This window comes from Lissotriton vulgaris, chromosome 1_1, assembly GCF_964263255.1.
Source record: "Lissotriton vulgaris chromosome 1_1, aLisVul1.2, whole genome shotgun sequence".
Lineage (NCBI taxonomy): Eukaryota > Metazoa > Chordata > Amphibia > Caudata > Salamandridae > Lissotriton > Lissotriton vulgaris.
In genome coordinates, this window is record NC_141685.1 from 1,080,150,200 (window position 1) to 1,080,162,886 (window position 12,687).

Consider the following 12,687-nt stretch of genomic DNA (forward strand, 5'->3'; position numbering starts at 1 on the left):
GCGAGAATTTTGACATCGCAGTTGAGCAATGAGAGGGGTCTATAGGAGCCCACATCCTGCGGATCCTTACCCGGCTTAAGCAGCGACGTAATGGCGACCTCCCGCATGGAACCCGGCAGACGTCCCTCCTCCAGGGACTCCTCAAAAACCTCACGGAGAACAGGGGCCATGGTGTCCACATAACACTTATAAAATTCAGCAGGAAGGCCATCCAGACCGGCGGCCTTCCCATTAGACAGAGACATGATGGCAGTCCTGACCTCTTCCACCTCTAGGGGCCTGCCTAAGAACTCCCGATGACCATCCGATAACCAACAAAGTGCCAGTTCATCAAGAAATCCGCCATAACGAGTCTCACCCGTCTGCTGTGTCATGTAAAGGTGTGCATAATGGTCAATAAAAGTACGCTGAATCTCCGAAGTGTCCCGACAGCGAGTGCCATCCGGTGACACCAATTCCAACACGTCCGACCCATGTCTTGGATGTCTAGTAAGGGCAGCGAGGACCTTACCGGGCCGCTCCCCTTCACAGTATCGCCTCGCCGTCCAGTATTTCCCCCTATGCTTAGCCTCTCTAGCAGCCTCCTCCTCGTATTCGGAGAGTTTAGTACGGAACTGCGCCAGAAGATCGGGATCAGAGTCAACCTGCATCCTGCGTTCTAAGTCTCGCAAGTCAGCCTCCAAGCTCTCGAGGGTCCGAACAATCAGTCGAAGTACTCCACAACTTTTAGAAATAGTGACACCCCGGATCGTAACCTTGAACGCCTCCCATATGACCTCGACGCTGTCCACAGAGCCCTTGTTTCTAGGGAAGAACGCCTCTACCTCTGCACCAAGCTCCTCTTTGAACACCGGGTCAAGCAAAGCAGTCGGAAATAGACGCCAAGGTGGGCGCGGCCTATGCAGCCCGGGGACGGATAGAACAACCTTCACCGGACAGTGATCAGAATACGTCCGAGCCAGATGTGTAGCCTCCCGTAGGCCAGCTGCCAACCCTCTAGAGAGAAACACATAATCCAGTCTCGCCCATGAACGAGCATGTGTGGTGTAATGAGTGCCCTCCTTGGTGGCAGGGTGGGCGTACCTCCAGCTGTCGACCAACCCAGCCTCCTCCACAATCCCACGCAATACTTCTCTAGCCTGTACATTATACTGAGGACTCCCCTCCGATCTGTCCGACTGGGCATGAAATGCAAAATTGAAATCACCCCCCCACACAATGTAAGTGGCATCCACAGCAAGAACATGACCCCACAAAGTGACAAAAAAGATTGGCGTATCGACATTAGGAGCATAGCAATTAACGAACAGTACAGTGTTCTGCCCAAGCCGCCCCCACAGTAGCACATAGCGCCCCTCAGGGTCCCCCACAAATCCCAGTTCCTGAAATGCGAGCGATCTTTTAACAAGGATGACAACCCCTCGAGCATAAGAAGAATAGGAAGCAAACCCCCTGGCCGCAGCCCACCTCCCGCCAAAGTTGGGGGAAGGAGCGGGACGCAGATGCGTCTCCTGGAGGAGAGCAACATGAAGAGCATGCCTGTCCAGGTACTGGATCACACTACGACATTTCCTGGCATCATTAAGTCCCCGTACATTCCAGGATAGAATCGATATCTGATCTATAACAGCAGTCGACATTACCCAGTTTCAGGGCCCCATGGGACCCAATAACCAAATACAGGGCATCCAACTACCAGCAACAGCCAGCGACAGGTCCATACCCTAGGGCGCGGACAACCCCCCACATACACTCCACACATTCCCCAGCCATCTCCGAACCATTCAACCAAAACTTCAACAACCCCCCCCAGCCAAACCATCCATGCAACAAGCACTCAGAGCATACTGCACGCCGCACGCCGCCAATCCAACTTACGCAACCCGCAACTCGCACACGTGTTCCCATTACATAGCGCTCCCCGTCACGTGGCAGCCTAAGATGGCGGCCGGTGCACTCGGGCCCAAGATGGACGGGAGCACGGACCCCAGGATCAGTTCCGCCAGATAAAGAAGCGGACCAGCCTAGATAGCGGGCGCGACACCACTCCTGTGCACCCAGACAACAGCAGCACCTCTCATATCGACCCAGGGGTCCCGGGCAAACAAACATGGACAGCTTCATTCCCGCCCCATCCACCCACCTGATACCACCCCAACCATCAGGCCATACGCACCCCCACCCCCCCCCCCCCCCCCCATTCCCCAACACACATCCAGTCAAACAACATAGGACTAGAATCCAAACCAAAGGTACACATGGGGCACACCCTCCGGGGAACCTTCCAGAGGTGCACGACACCACTCCCTCACGCCACGCCAGTGTCCGCGCCAACAGGTGTCAGACGGCCCCAGGCGCAGCGCGGGGGGGTGGGTGCCCAGAGCGCGACACCAGATAGCACCATCCTGCGGCGCCATACCGACCCCAAGAAACAAAACGCACTCACTCATCTCAATAAAGACATGACCCCCGCACCAGCAAAAGTAAAAGCGGGCAATAGTTAGGCCGCAAATGCGGAGAAGGAAGGCAGTAGAACTCAATATAACAGGTACCCGTCCAGAATACTCAAAAAAAAACAGTAAAAGGAGAGACAACGACCAAAGTCACCACAATCAAGCGACCTCCTCCTCAGCCGCCGAATGTTCATCCTCAGGGTCTCGATCGCCTCCCCGATCCGCAGCTGCTCGCTCGCGCCGGAGGCGCTTCGCAAAATCCTCAGCATGCTGTGGGTTGGTGAAAAAATGTTGTTTAGCCTGGTGCGTCACTCTAAGTTTAGCAGGGTACAGCAAGGCGTAGTCCACCTGTAGATCCCGAAGCTTCTTTTTCACCCCCAGGAACTTACGACGCTGGCCCTGCACCATCGGCGTGAAGTCGGGGTACATGGCGAAAGACACCCCTTCGAAGGAAAGGGCCCTGTTAGTGCGGGCAGCCTGGAGGGCGGCGTCTCGGTCACGATAGTTCAAAAGGCGCGCAATGATGGGGCGCGGTGCAGCCCCAGAGGCCGGCCGAGGTCCCAGTGTCCGATGCGCTCTCTCAACGATGAACTGGGATGAGAACACTTCCGCCCCAATGGCGCCCACCAGTAGCCTCTCCACATAAGTCTCCATTTTGCCCACATTCGTGGACTCCGGCACACCTACAATGCGCACGTTGTTGCGCCTACTCCTCGCCTCCAACTCCTCATTCTTAGCGGCAATGACACGCAAGATATTGTCCATTCTCGCCAGTTGGGTGGTATGGGTGGCCGCCGTGTCATCATGGTCCGAAATGCGCTGTTCCGCCGCCGTCAATCGCTCCTCATGCACGTCCAGCTTCTGGACGACCGCATCCATGCGTGACGATATCTTGTCCACTTTGTCCACTATCGTGGCAAACCCCTGCCTCATCTCCTGCATCATTTGGGTAAAGTCCGGTGGTGGTGGATGCGGGACACTGTCAGCGACATTCGGGGGGGGGGACCGCGAAGTCCCGGCCTCCTGGAGCAAACGCGTCCCCCGCCTAGCCCCTCCAGAGTCAAAGGACAATTTGGATTGTTTAGTGTCCGGCTTCCCCATAATGGTGCGCTAATGATGCAATGGGGGACCAAAGCAAATAGGAGTCAGGATATAGGTCGGACAAAGGGTACGGCCAGAAAAGCTCGAATCGTGGGGGGACGAGCAGGCCAGCGCGCCCCGCCACTCCCAACGACGAGAAGATGGCCGTCTCCACTTCCAGTCCAAAGGGGCGAGCCCCCAGAAAATAAGAAGAAGATCCGTTGCGCCCCCGTGAGCAATGGTATTCGGGCAGGCAGATGTAGGATCCAAGAGATAAGTCCGACAGCAAGGAAGAGCCAAACGGCTTGCCCGGCCAGCGAGCGGGCCCGGTGGAGAGGGGCGGAGCAAGGCCTACACCCCACGTGCAGAGCCCCGGACTGGTATGCCCGATGACGCCGGGCCAGAGGGCATCAGACTTCCAGAGCGCAAGTCGGAGAAACTTGGGATCCTCGTAACTTCGGCCAGCAACCTCCGAATGGCCCAGGAGTTGGACCGTGGGTAGTCAGTCGATATCCCAGTAGATCTGTGGGGTCAGATCAGGGCGCAGCGATGGTAATCAGGATCCCTAGGCGGATAATAGCTCCGGGCAGCGGGAGCCTCACGACAGTGCGGCCATTCCGCAGTGCGCCCTCTAGCGCCCCCCTTCGCATCGCACTTTCACTTACAGTGAAAGCTCAATGCGAAAATAAACCCGTGGCTGCCTTTGCGGTACCGCGCTTGTTTTCATATCCTCTACCATTTGCAGGACAAGACACTTATTGAGAATGAGAGCCCATGCGTTCCCGTCCGTTATCAAAGTAAGCTCAACACAGATTGCTAACTTAATCACATTAATCCAACACAATAATGAAAAAGAAAACTCTGGGACAAGCAATTTCCACTTTTGTATTCTTTTGTGCACAGCGGATGCTTAGGTCTGCCTTGTGCGTGCATTAACAGTGGAGCGCTTCGGAGGAGCACAAGGCGCCCACACGTTCCAGTGCAGGTGAAACTCTTTCTGACTCAGCAGATCCATTCATGCAGCAATAACAGCAGGAAATGACAGACCCACTAACCTAAATACTGCTCTGGGCATAAAACAAGAGCCTGTCTTATGAATGGCAGCCTCTCCAAGAACTAGAGCAGGATTAAATGGGAGTTCCAGTCAGTAATGGCCGCCCATTCATTCGCCCCCGCTGCATAGATGAAGGCGTTCCCCACAGCAATCCTACGCCATTGTGCGGCCTGACTTATCTCCAGGGACATGCATTAATACTTTCGAGTTCCTTTCCGTTTCAGTGTAGGGCACTATCGCCTCTGTGTTGGCAAAAGAATGAAATTATTATCGGAAATAGAGACTTTAGGACACTTCCAATATAATCGGTGTTTTCGCCTTTACTTTCCATCGTAGGTTGAACTGCGTCCGTTTCTTCAGACTATCATCTCAAAAGAATAACGATTACAATGCCACGGGAGACCAAAAATGTGGGGCAGATGGGGGCAGCGAGGAGGGAAGTTATGTGAGAGTCCTTTTACATCACCAAGTTGTGCGCAAGCCTTTTCTTTAACCTTTTGAACGTGGTGCCTGGCTGCTCCTCTAGCTCAAGAAGCTGTGAGGATCACCCGCATCCATAGCCTGCCCCAAGAGGGTGCAAACTCTCACAGCCCCAACCATTGCTGGAGGAGACTGGTCACCTGCCTGTTTTCTTAAAGTGCTCCAGGTAGCTTCCAGGGAAGCAATGCAAAGCCTGCAAGTACCGTTGGACTTCAGGGGAGACAGGATTCCCTCACTAGCAAATAATATGTGTGAAAACAGGCTCGAGAAACCTCCCTGGACTAGACAAGGAGTCAGGGATGGCAAAACAGATAAGGTGTCCTCAAAGGCGCAACAAGAACTGGCAAAGGCATTAGGTTTGTGTTTAATGTATTAACACTGGAGGGAAGAGGATGCAGTGACCGGGGCTGTCGACAGTGGAGTGGAATGGAGAAGAAAAATACACCTAAACAGTCAATAGCATAAGGTGAGAGAAGAATACTCTGCTGGGCTGACCTACGAATTGATTGTCAAAGTCTGCAGCCTATGGTTGAAAGAGGCAGGTGGAAGAAAGCCAATGGTTAAAAGAGACAGACCCAGAGTCCGCTCTAAGTATATTGTTAGCAATAGGTCTGTTTGACAGATGCACAGTCAGAACCAATACCTAAAAAGGATTACTCTACTTAGAAAATTAACTTGGCTGTGTTCAACAACAGCACTACCAGACGCTCTGGATGCTACAGCCACACTCTTAAGTGACCTCACTTGCAAGGACCATGAGATAAGGTAAATTGATGAGCCCCAAACAGTAAGAAAACCGTCAAAGGGAGAGGCTTTTCTCTCACTCAGATTCATATTTAAAATGGCAATGCCATCAATTCTTTACATTAAACTGAGCTTTTGCTTGGAAGAAAGGTAACTGCGAATTTAACCTTCCTCACTGGATATGTGCTTAACCACTGTCTCCTCTGGTGCCCGATTCAGAGGAGGGAGATCCTGCTGAAGGACTGCATAGAGCGAACGTGGCGTTGTCAACAGTTTCTTTACTTGCTACTCACAAATACCGATTACTTCTGGCAACTTGTTGGAAAATACGCTAATAACTCGCGATCCATGAAAAGCTTCAACCTACTCCATCTTCTCCTTTCGTATCTCTCTCTTTCTTCCAGTCTCAACCATGATGCAATTCATTGCAGATAAATACTGTTACTCGTTCGTATGCATTCCGTAAATCTGCTGTAAACCCGCTCCTCCACTACTCCAACTTGTTTAAATAACCGAGAAGCCATGAGCCTGATCAGTAAGTTCACCCTAGCTTAATCACAAGCTTGACTTAATGACAATCTGCCAAAACTACGTTTTTCATCTCTTAACCACACAAGTAAAAGCATCTAAGCATTATCCAACCCATTAAATTGAAAAAATCAAAACTGCCCACGTTAACTGTGGTGTTCTGCAAACTGTTCTTTAAACAAGTATTTAGAAATACAATGGGGTTGACCGTGCCTAACTATCTCTCCAAAACCTAGACATTGGCAACAACATCCATTCTAGGCTAAGGCCTGAGGGACGTCAACCGTGTTCACAAGGGAACATGTGATGTATGTTCACTTATCAAAGACTGTTTTGAAGGAGAGAGGGGCTGATGAATTCAACACTTGTGTCCATAACCACTCTGCCAGTTAAAACCATCTATTTTCTCGGAAAGTAATGTGTCGGAGCCCATGCATCTTAGAACCAGACAATAACATGCATCAGTGGCGCATGGGAAGAGGCTGTCCAATGTAGGCCAAGCTTAAACTGCATTGGCTAAAGCTAAGACAAAAACAAATATTGAATTAATAAATATTAATTTCACCAATAGTCAATATTACGGTATTATAAAAATTGTTTGTTTTGTATATCGCATCCGCTCTGAAATGATTGGAAGAACATGCATCTGTATCTTTGTTGACAAAATATAAGAATGCTTGTCAACGATAATACTTTTGCTTTAAGAGAAATAATTCACTGGGTTTAGTGATGCTCGTAGATATTATATATATATATATATATATATATATATATATATATTTCAAGCAGTACAAGATGGCCGCCGCCGTGAATCATGCTGTTGGTAGACGTGTCTCCTGTGGTTAGCTCGGTCCATCCCAACACTCGGGCAGGGCTTTGTACATGCGTTCCTTGTTCACCTGGCCCACACTGGAGCGGAGAGGCCGGTGCAGAGCCTGCTGAACAGCAGCACAGACACAGTAGGAGGATGTGCTGCCCTCGCACTGCGACGAGGACTTACCCCCTCTCCTCTGCCATGAGCCAGGATATGTGCCCATCCCGGGCCTGTGCACTGCTCTTCCTGGTGCTCCTCTGTGGGAGCGCCCACCTGGGGGAAGCCACCTTGGGCCGGGCGGAGAAGCAGAGTCTCAGGTAAGGGGGCTTATGCAGGGGTTTGGCTGCGAGACCCAGAGACTTCATGTAACAGTGCCTCTACAACATTTGACAATCAGACCTTTGAATCCTTTGACATCATACTTGCGTCTTGTCTTGAGAACCACAAATCCACCTACCAAAATGTTGCCACCTTGTATGAGCCTATAGAGTCTCTGATGTCTTATTTTAATCTGTGAACTTACTGCTCTCGTCGTCCTTTAGCTTTGGTAGAATGACTGAGCATATCCCCTGTTCCTGTACAATGACTGCCAGTATCTTCATTCAGTTCACGTAAATACACTTGGCGCCCATTGGATTTCTGACCGTGCTTTTAGAACTGCAAGAAGCTCCTGTGACATACCTTTACTTCCAGAATGGGTGACAGTGCTTAAGGGGAACTGACATAACAAACATTAAAAATGCAATAGGTCCCGCCTTTCATTAAGTTAAAGCCATTTGCTTTGCTATATAATACCATTAGCAAAGCAAATGGCTTTAACTAAATCAAAGGCGAGACCTATTGTATTTTCAATGCTTGTTTCAAGCATAGCATTGGCCTCGCAGTCATGTCTGACAGTATTTGTAATTGGTTATAAAAAAATAACCAAATATACGTTTTTATCCATATTAAAAAAACAAATACTTATATAAAACATAGTTTTCAATAAGTATTTAAAAATCAGCAAAAAGGGAAAACTAGTAGCCTTAATTATAAAATTGCACACGTTCTTGTTGTTCGTGCTTCTACACCTAGCATACGGTACTTCTACAGATCTGAATGTGCAGCTGGAAATATGAAGTGCACATCTGCATGTATTCTTTTGTAAATTATAATATGAAAGTTGTATACTTGATTGTGGACGTGTCACATATGTAGCTCACATTATAAAGGTATATTATTATTTGTGGGTGTCGCCTGTGTAACTTCTGTTATAGAGTTGTAAAATTGTTTTAAGATGTTGCTTGGGAAATATTAGGTTGTACCCTTAGCCACAGATCTGTTTGCTACATGTGTACTTGGCATTGTGTGTCTGTTATATGAGGAATTTGTGATACACACTTGTACACATCTGTGGCTCTGTTGCATGCAGAAACATACACTAGAAACTTTAATCTGTATAAGTGTCATTATGTAGAGTCCGTTTCTCTATAAAGCATTGAAGTGCTCTGTTGGAAAAGGGACACCGTGGTGGAAAGCAAAAGCCATTTACAGGTAGTGGAGGGGCTCTTCAGAATGCAGTATGTCTGTAGATCTGTAATTGCATGTGAAACTGTCTTGGGTGGATATGTGGTAAGTTGAGCTTTAACCGTACAAGTGGTGTCTGTATCCATCATCTATGGGTCTCCATTGTAAAGCTACACCCACATATGTCAATCCTGTCTCTTGATACTTGTGAAATGTCTTTGTAGGTGTCAATAGATATGTTGTACTGGAAGTCAAACTTGAACGTGAATGGATTTAGTGTTCAGTGAAGGCACATCGGGAAATTGCATAAGTGTTTGCATTGGGTACGCTTGCCTGCTTACAGCATTAGATTGGAACATCTGTGTGTCCTTTTGTCCCTTGCACTCTAATTTCTCAAATCAGTGTACGTGTTTTGTTTGTGCAACTATTGTGCTGCACATTTACCCGAAGCAACACGTGCACATCCCCCTCCAGCCACACACATTTGGCAGTCCTAAGAAGCGCTCCTTACATGCTGGGTCTCTTAAGACTTGGCATCCGCTATACTGATCTGGCACTAAGGTCTTCAGCATAGGATGTGTTGAGGAATGACGTGTGTGGAGATAGACAGCCCTGTCTCCGGTGATACTTGAGAAGACATCATTAAGTTTGCCTGAGAATATTTGCAGGCATTGGAGATATTGTTTGGCTCGCCTTGGCTTAAACCGTGTAGACAGACTGCTGTTTTGTGGGACTGGGCCTGACTTGGTTCGTATCTGAAACCAGGACTTATGTCTCACACTCTCCACTTGTGGTCTCTCACTTTTGCACATGTCTTATCTCCTTGCCAGCTCTGTGGCTCAGAAAGGGAGTGGTGTCTTTTTATGCAGCGGAAGCCTGTTTGCTAAGACCCATACTTATCGTTAGTCTCCCGCAAGAGAAGCAAACCTCGTCTTTTCCCGAACCCTTTGCCTTGAAGCCCCGCTATGTTGGTTTCTTGGATTGTGGGTAAGCGACCCATCGCACACCAGTACTGGATGGCAGAGGACAGAAAGAAGGGAATGCAGGTGTAGAAGAGACGAAAAAATATGGACATGTGATGTTAGTTGGTTTTGCTGTCTTTAGTCTGCTTTTGGGTAGCGTCGAGGGAGGTGAAACTTGTAGCATTTAAGGTCACTAGACGTTACCTCAAACTAATTTCAGCCCGAGAACATCGGGAACATTGGCACTGGCAAATCCTTTAAGAATTATGTGCATAACAGCTCTATTTCACAAAGACACCTAATACATGTTCTTTATGAACTGCTTCGAATAAAGGCAAAAAAAATTAGATTTGCACCAAGGTGCATGTCTATTGCTATGCGCAGCCATTTAATACCCTCTGGTTGGACCAGCATTGTCCCCAAGAGAGCAGACCCATTTGTCTGATGGTCTCGTTTTCACAGAATGCAGTAATGGTCTGATCTGCCTATACTCTTTACATATCACAACCTCAGTATCTAAGGAGTGCTAAAATCGGTTATCTCAAAGGAAGGCTTTCGCTTGGCTGTTAGAAGTGGGGTTTTGGTATTCCAATTCAGTTTCACACTTGCAAAACCTCAATACAACACGATTCCTGTCAGTGTCCTATTCTTTCAAGGGTTCCATAGTCTAGAGGAGTGAATGTGATCTCTGCTGCTTATAGTCCCGCCTGCCTCTCATCTGATGGACTATCTGTAAGTCTGTCAAAGGGAGCACAGCTTTACAACCGGTAGTGATGCTGTTTGATCAGTCTGAGTCAACCTGGCCAACCAGTTTTTGGCTTCAGGCATGTAATGGTTTACCTGTGTATTGTCTCAGCTGTGCGGTGTTTGGCAACCTAAACTTCACAAGAGCTCTCTTCCTCTGATCCAAGGAACTGCATTTTCGAAGAAACACGTTTTCCACATTCTCCCTACTTTTTGAGTGTATCTTTCCTAAGGGTCAAAGAGGAACAGATACCATTTGACCAAACTTAATTCATCCCAGAGTGCTTGAAAATGTTGAAGAGGTCAGGTAGAGTGAGAGTTATCTTTGGTTTTTGACAGTGCTACTAAGCAAGGCGTATGTCCCTGTATGTAATATCCACAACTTTTCCCAGATCCAAGATGGCTCAGGATTCTCTTCATTTTTATTTTTGGCCCTGGCATCACAGTGATGTAGCATGGGTGCAGAGATTTAAGCATGTCCTATGGTCTGGAGGGTCACAACATGCTTTCTCTCACTTGAGACAGAGGACTGCTGTTTGTGTCATTATTTTGTTAGCATATAGAGTGGTGGTCGCAGCAACCATAATTTAAGGACCAGTTGTGTGATCAGACCATTTTGTTTGGATCACTTGGGTGGAGGCCTTCAGTCGTCTCCTGTAATGTTCTATGCGCTGACTCAGTCCCTTATGCTAATATCCAGTGTATGTTTAGTGTGTTTCTTGTGGGTACATGCTTGTCATTGGTAAGGCAGCATGTGTAATGAAGAGATTTGGGATCCATTTCGGATGAGCCTTTCTGGCACAAGATGCAGGGTGAGGACTGTGCTCTTAGAGAGTCCACATTTATTTCTCACTCTCCTCTATACAGTCAAGGAAGATACCCAGGCAGTGAAGTGAGGGGAGCAGAGACAGGACCCATTTAGATATTCTGTGAGGTTTTTAGTTAGCAAGAATCTGCTCAGTAATCTTCCTCTTTATTCCTGTTCCATGTTCTCTATGACCAAGGAAAAGCTTGCTCGGCAAAGTACTTGGATGGCTGCTGTGCCACTGGACATGGTGTCTGCATGACAGACGGTCTTCCATAGGTGTGAGGACATAACCTGAAATCTCCATGTCTTCCTAGAGAAGCTGTGTACTGTTCTAAAGCACTTAGAAGCCTGCCTCTCGGGAGAGGGAAGAAAACTACCCTGCAGATAGCGAAACTGTCCTGGAAGGAACATGGTCCAGTCCATCCATGGTGGTTGGGGATTCTCAGAAGAAGCAGACTGCTATAGAGAGATCCTGCGGGGGTGGGCCAGGTGTCACAGGCCCCTTCACCCCTAGAGTCTCCTAATTATTTCAGGCTGGAACAGCGAAAGTGTGATTGTTGAAGCTGATTGAGGCTGTGCTTGTGTCTTGCTAATTCGCCAATGTGGGGCTGCATCTGCAGAATTAGTGACTGGCTTGTCCTGGGCTGCAACTACCCAAGTGTCAGTGGCCCTTTCGGGGGGCTACACCTGTGGTCCAGTCAGGTAGGGCCTATGCTGCATCTGCTGAGTGTGAGGACCCTGTGGGTCTACACTTACTAATGGGACCACAACATCGCAGAAATGCACATATTTAGGTTACTGTGAAGAAGAATAGCTTGTGTTCCACTGAATGCAAACCTTCACTTTAGATGAAGGACAATAGCCTATTGGTGTGCCACTCTTCTCGCAAGTGTATGGGCACATTTTCTGAGCACCGGTCAGCCTCTAAGCAATCCTGAGAGGAGTGACTTATGCTGTGAAAAGGTAAGAGACATACACATTGGAGGGTATGGAACAGCACCTATGATATATAGACACTACTCCCGTTTACCCCTGCTGGAAATGTGACTGTCTGTGCTTTTCTAGTGCTTTTATTTCTCATTTGCTTGTGTTTTGTACCTTGCTCTGTGAGAATTCCTAGGACAGTACTTCCTATTACAGTTAGTACTTGCCCCACATAAGCAAATGTGGCTTTCAGATCACCGCAGAAGTATTGCTTGTGTTCGGATGTCTGTATTATTGCTACCGCTCCTGCCCACATGGTTTTTGTAAACAATGCTCAATAGATTGAAGCTTGAGCCAGGTAGTCTTGGTCACCAGCACCTTGACTGGCCTAATCCACTATCATGCCCCTAATCTTACTCTGTTTCTTAAGCTTCCCCAGTAGTCCGTCCTCATGCTCTGCTCACTTCCTAGCTAATGGAAGGGTTCTTGCTTCTAGGACCTCCATCTCTCTGTTCGAGGAAGAAGTGCCTTTTGGCCGGAATGTGAGCTGTGGAACAGGAGCACTTAGATTCTAGTTCTAGTCCAAGCGT

At 48.3% G+C, this 12,687-nt stretch overlaps 1 protein-coding gene across 2 annotated transcripts in view; it reads left to right on the forward strand.

Moving 5' to 3' along the window:
* The window catches only part of GTPBP1 (GTP binding protein 1), a 69,623-nt gene that overhangs the window by 7,911 nt on the left and 49,025 nt on the right, over positions 1 to 12,687 (forward strand). The gene's annotated exons all lie outside the window — the stretch shown is intronic.